Source organism: Paramisgurnus dabryanus, chromosome 21 (genome assembly GCF_030506205.2).
Source record: "Paramisgurnus dabryanus chromosome 21, PD_genome_1.1, whole genome shotgun sequence".
NCBI classification, from domain to species: Eukaryota; Metazoa; Chordata; class Actinopteri; order Cypriniformes; family Cobitidae; genus Paramisgurnus; species Paramisgurnus dabryanus.
In genome coordinates, this window is record NC_133357.1 from 32,110,498 (window position 1) to 32,121,635 (window position 11,138).

Here is an 11,138-nt window from a genome sequence, read left to right on the forward strand (position 1 = left end):
ACATGCAAGAGTTTTGATGTATTGGCCACACATGAATAGGAACGTTGAAGCACTGGTGCAGCGCTGCGAGACATGTCAGCGGCACAGGTACCAGCAACCTAAGGAACCCCTTATGACCCTCAATAAACCAGAGGAACCATGGAGAAAAGTCAGAACAGACTTATTTCCCCTAGCATGGAGGGACTACCTGGTCATCATGGACTATAAATCAAACTACCCAGAGCTGGCGATGCTGACTAACACAACAGCAAAGCAGGTGATAAAACACACTAAAGCCATCTTCGCGCTATATGGAATTCCGGTGACTGTGGTGAGTGACAACGGACCACGGATCAGCAGTCAGGACCACAGAGACTTTGCAGAGACTTATGGGTTTGACCATATAACATCAAGTCCACTGTATCCGCAGTCAAACGGCTTGGCTGAAAAAGGCAAGGCAAGGCAAGGCAAGTTTATTTGTATAGGACATTTCATACACAGAGGTCATTCAAAGTGCTTTACACAGAAATGAGAAAACAATATATAAAAAAGAAAAAGAAAATGTAAAAATAAGATTTACACGATAAGATCACAATAAAGACAAAGATACATGAGAATTTAAAATTACAATTAAAGAAAATAAATGTGATTTTAATAAAACAATTAAAAAAGTTAAAAAGAATAAAACAGGAGTAAAAGTGACTTGAGTTAAAGGTGCAGTCAGTGTGAAGCAGCACAGTGCTCATTCAGTAAATGCAGAGTTAAACAGATGTGTTTTTAATCTAGATTTAAAAGTGTTTACTGTTGAAGCACATCTGGGGCCTGTTGCACAAAAGTAGAATTAAGACATCCAGGCTAAATGGCTAAGCTGAGCTCAATGAAGCCAAAACAAGTGCGTCCACGCTTAATTGGTTGCACAAAGACCAAGCCAGGATGATCAGACACGGATTCATCAAGCCAGGTGAAACCAATCCTGGATAGGTGCGCGCTCACGGCTCACTCAACTAGACCCCGCCACCGATCACAGATTCACCGATTCACCATGGCAACTAGCGGCGTTCTTTTCCCCGTCAGAGGCACAAATCCATACGAGGAGGTAAAAGACATAATTAAGAAGAAAGGCAACACCGCCACAGTGGTAAAGCAGAGAGAAAAAGCGTGGCAAAGTATTGCAGACCGCCTGAATGCGTAAGTAGTGCACAATTACACACTCACCGCTCCGCTGAAACATCACAATTACAATTAAAAGATTTAATTCACATCTCCAAAAACGCAATTGTACTCCGATTATAAAACAGTTAATTTTTTTATTGAAATAGACTGCAAATATGAGTGAAATTGTGTAAAGTAACTCCATCACACTGGATGTGGCAATAAATTATTATGAAAGCCTTACATTATTACTACGCTCATTATGTACTCTTATGTTGTCCACCGTTTTTTTTTTCTTTTTCTTTTTTTCTGCTTTTATAAATGTAAAGCTGCTTTGAAACAATGAAACAATTGTGAAAAGCACTTTATAAATAAAATTGAATTGAATAAATAGATGAGCTATTAATAATAATCAATTTAATTTATAAAGCGCCTTTCAAAGGACCCAAGGTCACTTGCTCATTGCACTGCAAAAAAATGACTTTCTTCGTGTTTTTGTCTTGTTTTCAGTACAAATATCAAAAAATTCTTAAATTAAGATGTATTAAAAGTTTTCTTGAAATATACTTTTTCATAAACACTTAATTTAAAACATTTTTTTTATTCCATTGGCTGATATTTGTGCTTATTTTCCTATAGGTCATTTTGCTCATCAAGAAAATGCATCTTAATTGAAGAATTTTTTGATATTTTTACTGAAAACAAGACAACAAAACAAAGTAAGTCATTTTTTGCAGTGTGACTCCATTGAATGTTCTTGTGTGTTAAAGAAAGTCTCTCTTTTTGTGTGTGGTGTTGTGTGATGTAGATTAAATATGACCGGGCCAAAACGGACATGGCAGCAGGTCAAAATCAAAATCTGCAGAATGGTAAGGGCCCTGACTAATACTTAATAATGCACAAGCATAGATTGTACCCAGAAGGTGCCTGCTTACACATTGTCTGTACTGTTTTAGCAGTGAAAAAGAATACCCAGAGACAAGGCACGGGTGGTGGGTCACCAAAAGCTGACCTCATCCCAGCAGAGGCCAGCTTTGGAGTTAAATAAAGGCAGGCCTGTTGGAGGGAATCCCTGGGGGAAAAGAGACAAGCATAGGTCCCTCACAAGATGCCACCCGCTTCATACAAGGTATGTTCTTCCATCTCTACATGGGACACAATCACATTCATATTGAATCTATTTGGACTGTCTGACTTTGGTTTGCCTATTGCCTTGGAGTGTCTGGCAGCACTGTGTTACTGTTAAAGCCACCAGCACGAGCACCTGACGATGCTGATCCAGTGAGTACTCCATCAAAGGCATACTGTAGGCCTGGCATGTCTTGTCTACTAGCTTCAATATGAATCCGATTAAATGTGATGGGGTCAAGGCCCCATTTCATCAGCACATAACGGCGATGATGATGAGGAGACCATCTCTCTGGATTCCAAAAGGCATAAGGTATCATGTCAAACTTGTGAAAGTACTATACAAAGGAGTCATCATTGGGAGCCATCACAATATCTCATTTCTTTTACAGGACCCAGAGTCATTGGTGCACTGGACTGCACAAACATAAGGATAAAAGCCCCCTCAGGTGCCCATGAGGCAGATTTTGTAAATATGAAATCTTTTTACAGCATTAATGTTCAGGTGAACATAACTTTTTGATCTTTTCCATTGAACACTGGCAAAATGGCCTGGCTCAGTCCATGACTCCAGAATCTTTTGGACCTCTGAAATCTATCAGCGCCTATCACAAGGTGAGCCACACAACCCATATATAAACACTTTTTACATAATGGCTGTGTCAACAATATCACTGTGTTTTATAAGTAATGATGAGATTTTGTGTTGACAGGTGAATTCTCTGGTGTGTTGCTGGTAGACAGGGGGTAAGGCTGCCAGCCGTTTTTCCTGACACCTTTCACAGACCCCCAGGAAGCACAGCAGGCCTACAACTATGCCCATGCTAGGGCCAGAGTTGAAATGACCTTTGGCCTCCTGAAGGCACGCTCTCACTGCCTTCACAAATTAAGGGTCAGCCCTGTGAGGGCATGTGACATTACTGTGGCTGGTGGTGTCCTCCACAATGTGGCCTGCCTGAGGAAGGAGAGGGCACCCAGAGTGCCGCCAGCCATGGACTGGGACAATCCGGAAATCTTCCCTGATGACAACAGTGGTCGGCTGCTGAGTAATTATTTTAGTCAGTATGTGTGCTTTCACATTTTTTTGATGTTTGTGCTGTATACTGTGTGTATACTGTTTGTAATACAAGCTTGCAGGGAGGCTACTGCATCCATTAATTGTCTTGTTTTCAGTTGTCTGAAATTGTCTGTTCAGTTAATGTGTATGAATTTGTCCTGCATTTATTTCAGTGTGCAGACATGCAGGGTGTGTTATATACAGACCTTTGAATGTGTATTTATCCTTTGGTTGTATAATATGCTTTGATTCTGTGCTTTCCATCTTGTAGAGTCACTGTGTGACTTCAGTTTCGAAAGGAGCTGATGGTTTACCTGCTTTGTTTTGTCCTTATTCAATAAAGAAACATAATGTTACACTTTGTGCTTTTATATTTAACAGTAACAGTAACAACTGTCCTCCTCTAAAACAAGAAGTTACAATATTACGACTTCATTCTCTGTCTGTTTTTTTTTCTCTGTGGCCCTAATGTTCTATCATTTTATATATAGCCTTATAGTCTTTAGGAAACTGTAAATTATCTAATGATAGCAACATCATCTAAAAATCATAATTTATCCAAAATTATTAAAATTAATGATCACAAACATTTAATAAAATTACAGTGGGTCTAGTTATATGTGATAACAATGTATATTGGGAAGTGAAATAACTATTGGTTTCCATTTGTGGTGATTGCTGACTGACATAAGGGATGAGATTAAATAGATCCTGGAATTTAGCCTGGTCCGGAGCAGGCTAGCTCCACAGAATAGATCTCCATGGAAATTTATACCATAACATATCCTCCTGCCCCCTATCCAACTTTAGTGCAACCGGATCACGGATCAATTGAGCCAGGATCACCAAGATATCCCGGCTTAATCCCTTATCCTAGTTTTGTGCAATAGGCCCCTGATCTCTTCTGGAAGTTGATTCCAGCTAGAGGTGGCATAATAACTAAATGCTGACGCACCTTGTTTTGAGTGAACCCTTGGTATTTCTAACTGACCTGATCCTAATGATCTGAGTAATCTTTTAGGTTTATATTCAGTTAGCATATCTGTCATGTATTTGGGTCCTAAGCCATGAAGTGATTTATAAACGAGTAACAATACTTTAAAGTCTATTCTAAATGTAACAGGAAGCCAGTGTAAGGACCTGAGGACTGGAGTGATGTGCTCAGATTTTTTGGTTATGGTCAGAATTCTGGCAGCAGCGTTCTGTATGAGCTGCAGCTGTCTAATGGTCTTTTTGGGGATCCCAGTAAGGAGTCCATTGCAGTAATCCACCCTGCTGGTGATGAAAGCATGAACAAGTTTCTCTAAGTCCTGTCTTGAGACAAAACATCTAATTCTGGCAATATTTCTGAGATGGTAGTAAGCTGATTTGCTTATCGCTTTCACGTGACTACTGAAATTAAGGTCAGACTCTAAAATTACACCAAGATTTCTGACTTTATTTTGTGTCTTTAGACCCCTAGAGTCAAGGTATGTGTTAACTTTGAGAGTTTCATCTTTATTTCCAAATACAATGACTTCAGTTTTGTCTTTGTTTAACTGGAGGAAGTTTTGACGCATCCAACAGTTAATTTCCTCAATGCATTTACATAGAGAGTCAATGGGGCTGTAGTCATTGGGTGACAGTGCTAAGTATATCTGGGTGTCATCTGCATAGCTGTGGTAAGCAATTTGGTTCTTTTTCATTATATGACCAAGTGGGAGCATATTCAAATTAAACAGAAGTGGTGCAAGAATTGAACCCTGTGGGACTCCACATGTCATGGATGTCCACTCAGATTTATGGTTACCTATGTTCACATAGTAACCTCTTCCTTGTAGGTATGTTTTAAACCATTTGAGGACCATCCCAGAGAGCCCTACCCAGTTTTCCAGTCTATGTATGAGTATGGTGTGATCTACTGTGTCAAAGGCAGCACTAAGATCTAGTAGCACCAGCACTGATATTTTACCTGAATCAGAGTTTAAGCTAATATCATTTATTATCTTTATGAGCACTGTCTCTGTGCTGTGATGCTGACGGAAACCAGATTGAAAGTTGTCCAGATAGCCATTTGAGTTTAAGAATTTGTTCAGCTGATTGAAAACAACCTTTTCAACGATCTTGCTTATAAACGGAAGATTTGAGATAGGTCTGTAGTTGCTAAGTATGGTTTTGTCTAGGTTACTCTTTTTTTAGGAGAGGCTTAACAACTGCTGTTTTTAATGACTCTGGAAAAGTGCCTGTGATCAGAGAGGTGTTTACTATTTTTAAGAGGTCAGTTTCTAAGCAGTTAAGTACCTTTTTGAGAAAAGATGTGGGGAGAGTGTCAAGGCTGCAAGTTGATGCTTTAAGATGTTGTACTGTTTCTTCCAAGGTTTTTATATCAATTATGTCAAATTCTGAGAGAATGGCTAATTTCTGAGGTTGTTGCAATGATATCTGACTGACCACAGTACAATTTGAGGTCGTATTGATTGCCATTCTGATATTACTGATCTTCTCAGAGAAAAAGGTTGCAAACTCATTGCATTTGTTGTCAGAGAGCATTTCACTAGGAACTTGATTTGGGGGGTTTGTTAGTCTCTCTACAGTAGCAAAAAGAGTGCGAGTGTGGTTTATGTTGTTATTTATAATATTGGAGAAGAAGGTCTGTCTAGCTGTGCCTAGTTCTACATCGAAAGCACGAAGACTGTCCTTATAGATGCTATAATGTACTTCAAGTTTTGTTTTCCGCCACATACGTTCAGCTTTTCTGCATGTTCTTTTCATGTGCTGTACTGCTGTTGTGTTTCTCCAGGGTGCTTTACGTCTGCCAGTGATCACCCTGACCTTTACTGGAGCTATATCATCAATAGCATCTTTAACTTTTATGTTAAAGTTTTCAAGGAGAACATCAACAGAGTCTGCCGATATGTTTGGCAACATTGACATAGCATTCATAAATACCTCACTGGTGTTCTCATTTATGAACCTTTTTTTGATATAGACAGATCTAGCATCAGTGGCGGGACAGATCAATAAATCAAAGTAAACACAGAAATGGTCAGATAGCGCTTCATCCTTGATTACAGTGGATGAAATGTTTAGACCCTTGCTAATGAGCAGATCAAGAGTGTGTCCCCGATTGTGTGTAGGACCTTGCACGTGCTGGGTCAGATCAAAAGTGTTTAAAACATTTAACAGTTCAATCGCAGTATTGTTTTCTGAATTGTCTATATGAATATTGAAATCTCCAGCAATAACAAAATAATCAAATTCAGAGGAAATTGTTGATAAAAGTTCTGTGAATTCATCAACAAATGCTGAGGTGTATTTGGGAGGTCTATAAATAATTGTAAACAGAATGCGTGGTGTACCTTTTAGAGCAATACACAAATATTCAAAAGACTGGTAATCACCAAGTAACACTTGCTTGCACTGAAAGGCATCTTTGAATAAAGCAGCTATTCCTCCACCCCTTCTAACAGCTCTACAGACATTTATGAAGGTAAAGTTGGGTGGGGCTGATTCATTGAGGACTGTAGCACTGCAGCTGTCATCTAACCAAGTTTCATTTAGAAACATAAAGTCCAGGTTGTTAGTGGTGATAAGATCATTAACTAAAAAGGATTTGTTCTTTAGTGAACGGATGTTCAGAAGTGCTAACTTAACAGTAACTGGTTTTGGAACTGTATCAATCTCAGAATGACGTATAATAGGCAGTAGATTAGATAGAATTGCTGTGCGGCTGGAGACGGCCTTCATCTTTCTATCACATGTCAGGACAGAGATAGGGAAAGCTAAAGGGACATCGGGCGCCCGCTTGTTCTTAAAATATTTATGATTGTTACTGCTGACGTAGCGGGAACCCAACACACATCAGTTACCAGTGCTGTTTGCAGATGAGGGCTGGTGTGATCCCTGACGTTGAGGCAGAGGTCGGAGTGCTCTCTCAGATGGAGGGGGAGGGCGGGCTGGGCCCGAAGGCTTTGGTGGTAGAGGAGCCCGCCGTTTCTTGGTTGATATTTGGGGACTCGCAGCAATAGAGTGGGAGAGCTTTGTTCCAGCAGATACCAGTTTCTCCATTTTCTCTGAAAAGCCCAGAAGTGGTGATGTTGGAGAGAGGGAGAGAGAGTGTGACGACATCAGCTGTGATTCTGGTGTTCCTGAAGGCTGGGAGGGAGTGTTATCATTCCTCTGGTCATTATCAACAGAAACGTCCTTGGGTGTTGATTCACAATCCAGCTGTAGCGAGGTCTGTGGGCAGGGCTCAGCCTGAGCTGTGTCTGTGAACAGTAGTTGTGACTGCAGAGTTTTATCCTTGTCATCTGAATGTCCATCCAGGTGCTGGTGTAAAATCCTGTGGTCATTTCCGCTGTTCAGTAGTGGACTGGCACACTCAGCTGATGGATGATGTATGGAGAAAAAGATATTGTCTTTAAGCAACCTAGCACCTAGTTTGTTTGGGTGGATACCATCTGTGTTAAAAAGTTGCCTTTGACTCCAGAAGATATTGAAATTATCAATGTAATTCAGTCCTCTCATGGTGCAGGTTTTTTGCAGCCATGAATTTAAGCTTAGTAGACGAGAAAACATATTTGTTCCTCGGGCTGGAAGAGGTCCACTGATGAAAAATTGAACTTTCAGTCTTGTAAGTGTTTCAAAAAGTTAATTGAAATCCCCCTTAAGGAGCTCAGACTGCTCTTTCCGAATATCATTCTTTCCCACATGTATGACAATCCGACTGACAGACTTATGTTTCATCAGAATGTTGCAAAGTTCCTTGTTAACATCAGAAACCGTTGCCCGAGGAAAACAGTATGTACGGGTAGCCTTGCTTTCAAAGTTTCTGATAATATTTTCACCCACTATCAGCGTGTTTGGCTCGGCTGCTGTCTGAGCGGAGCGCCGCTGCCTATATGATGTTGAGCGTCTGTTAGCTCTGTAAGCTACTGGCTGACGTGATCTGTGTCCATTAACATTTGGGGATTCTTCACCCAAACTCATTAGTGCTTCAAATCTATTTTCAAGCCGTACAGGGGGTGGTAGAATACCAATATTGGCTACTCGAGTTGTACCCATATCTGGGGTAGATGATGCTAATGCAGCAATTTGTGACACTCGTGACAGTCTAATGTCTTGAGTACTTTTGGGTATCGCACCCTATTTATGCCATCAGTTTGTGTCCTCAATTTCTTTAGGTTTCTCTGAGCTCACTATGACCTGTTTAAAAGCATTAGGTTCACAGGACTCACCAGCTTTATGTTGAGAAGGACCACGATGAAGCTCCGCTGTATGTTCTGGCAGGGTCGGCAGCGCCACAAGTAACTTTGTTTCGAGAACTGCAATCTTTTGTAAAAGTCTGTGGCAATTTGAGCAGCAGGTGGATTTAGATCCAGAAGAAGGCATTCTTTCTTCTTTTCTTCTGTTTGAGTGTGGGCAGCTGTGTTGTCCTGTTTTAGGATTGTCAGCTGCCGGCAATAGCAGACTGGTAGACTGCTTTGACAAATTCCCCAAGTTGTTGAATGTTCCAAATATCAATATAGTTCCAGGAATTTGTAGTTTTAGTGTGAGTGCCCAATTGTTTAGTTTGAGCACTGTGCTGAACTGCTGGTAGTTGAATCAAAAGATAAAAGCGAAAAAGCAAAAGCGCAAAGCACAGAGCGCAAGTAAAAGCGTCCGAACAGTAGCAAAGCAGGAAGTATTTTTACAGGAAGTACAGATTGTAAAGCATCTGCTAAAGAAAGCTGCTGAGACTGGAGAGGATCCTTATTTAGCATTGCTAAACTACAGAGCATCCCCTCTTGAATGTGGATGGTCTCCAGGTGATATTCTCATGAACAGGAAGTTGACAACACAGCTACCCTCAGCAGAACACCTGCTTCAGAAGAGACATGGAGATTATACAAAGAGAAACAGCCAGAGCAGAGCCCACAACAGAAATACCAATAAGTTATGCCCACTGAAACAAAAGGACATGGTACGTGTCAGATGTGACGAAAATGGGGACCGGTTGCAAAGGTCATCAAAAAGACAACACCAAGATCCTACGAGGTATTTACAGAGTTCCAAGCACCTGTATAGAAAGTAAAGACATAGTTAACGCTGATGGACTAACGGATCAAACACTAGTAGAAAAAACTCACCTAGTTCTACAACTGTCACTGAAAACATCACAAAAAACTCACCTCCCACTGAGATAGGTGGGGGCAGACCACGTAGTCACCCAATGAAACCTAAAAGACTGATAGAAGAGTGTTAAGTTAGGTTGTTTAAAAAAAAAAACATGCATAGTATTTACTAAGTATTGAATCATATGCAACAAATTTTTGTGCAGTTAATGTTAGAAATAAGCAGCAAGATAGCGTTGAACAAACATGTTTTTTCTTTCTTTTTTTTTTTTGCTGTTTTAGTAAGTGCTGTTAAAGTTGACAGACCTTGTTTAAGTTGTTGCTGTTAAACAAACCAAAAAAAAAAAGGGAAATGTACTGATACTGACTATTGTAACAGTTAACCAACAGAGGGCGTAATTTAGCTGTGTTGCTTTATGTGGCTTTTAAACGGATGTGGAGAAATAAAGCACTCTTGAGAATGGCATTCTGTGTGTTGAGTTCAGCCCACTCCTCTCATACACACTCGCACATTTGGATGTGGGCACAGCGGTACTTTGTAACTTTGCATGTTTGGAAAAACTGCTGTTGGTGCTTTACTGTCATGTTCAATCAATCACACTGGTTGCAACGTTTGCGACCTATGTATAACAAGTCCATGATTTGGCGAGTCCTGAGATTATACCTGTCTAAGTGGGCCACGTAATAATGGGGGGTGGGGGTGAGGTAAAGTTGGGGTTAGGAAATTCCCCTTATTTTAAAATCCCAATGTACTAGTTTTTAACAGACGCTAGGACACATTTCTCAATACTTAGGTCAAAACTGAACTGAACTGGGCTAAACTGAGGATCAATTATCTTTGCTTTGGCACAAAATGCATTCAATGACTACATCTCTCAAATTTTATGAATTCTTTTCTCACTCAGACACAACAACTGCCAAAACTCTTTATACATACAGGCCATATGTTCAGAACAATAACATAAATCAAAACTGAATGAGACAGCAATTTGCTACATTTCTACAGGAATATTTTAACGAAATATATTTTAAATCTTAAAAATAAATGCTATTAAAACAATTGGCCAAATGGACAAGACCGAGTAGATTAGCATTACTTTTGTATCTGTATCAGTGGATGGTGTTTATACAAATTCTTGTATTTTGGAATTACTCTACATAAACTACATAAAATATTGAAGAATTCTGCATCATGTCTGATTCATTCCAGTAACATATATAGCAGTGAATTATAAACAGAGAAAACATTGTATAATGCTACATGTTGTTAGTGTATTTAGGTCATTGTTTTGTGGGTGACAAAGTGTGTTTGTCGGCTGTCAACCTTTGCTAATGTTCTGGAAGAATGAGTTGATTTGAGACCTGAATAAAGTGTTTTGGTAGTTGTAGTGCATTTCGAATGTGAAATGAACCGAGCCAAGCTGAAAGTTTGTTAGGAGAACTGTGTGAAGAGTTTTGCAAAAGTGACCTAAGTATTGAGAAATTATGTCCTAGCGTCTGTAAAAAACTGTAACAGGTATGGACAATACTTCCCACAGGAAAAATCATGTTAGCTAAAATGTTGTGTTTGATTGTGCTTTAAAATCCTGTTGGCATGATTGCAGTTGCAAATTTTTTAGTGGTCCCAAAAACTACAAATGCACACAAGAGTAATCTACTCACAATGTCCTTTCTTAGTATCTTCTTGGAGAGAAATTAATAAAAGGCTGGCAACGTCCCAGGCCAAATTA

The 11,138-nt window shown here is 39.8% G+C and overlaps 1 long non-coding RNA gene across 6 annotated transcripts; it reads left to right on the plus strand.

Annotated features, from left to right (window-relative positions):
- Positions 1-796: 796 nt before the first annotated feature.
- Positions 797-3,684, plus strand: LOC135775977 (uncharacterized). Of its 6 annotated transcripts, XR_010543991.2 has the most exons (7): positions 797-1,167; positions 1,940-2,000; positions 2,088-2,260; positions 2,351-2,412; positions 2,502-2,572; positions 2,652-2,874; positions 2,973-3,683. It is a non-coding gene; the product is annotated as an uncharacterized lncRNA (long non-coding RNA). The 6 variants fall into 6 exon arrangements; XR_010543990.2 differs by having other exon boundaries at positions 2,088-2,412; XR_010543989.2 differs by having other exon boundaries at positions 2,351-2,572.
- The last annotated feature ends 7,454 nt before the right edge of the window (positions 3,685-11,138 follow it).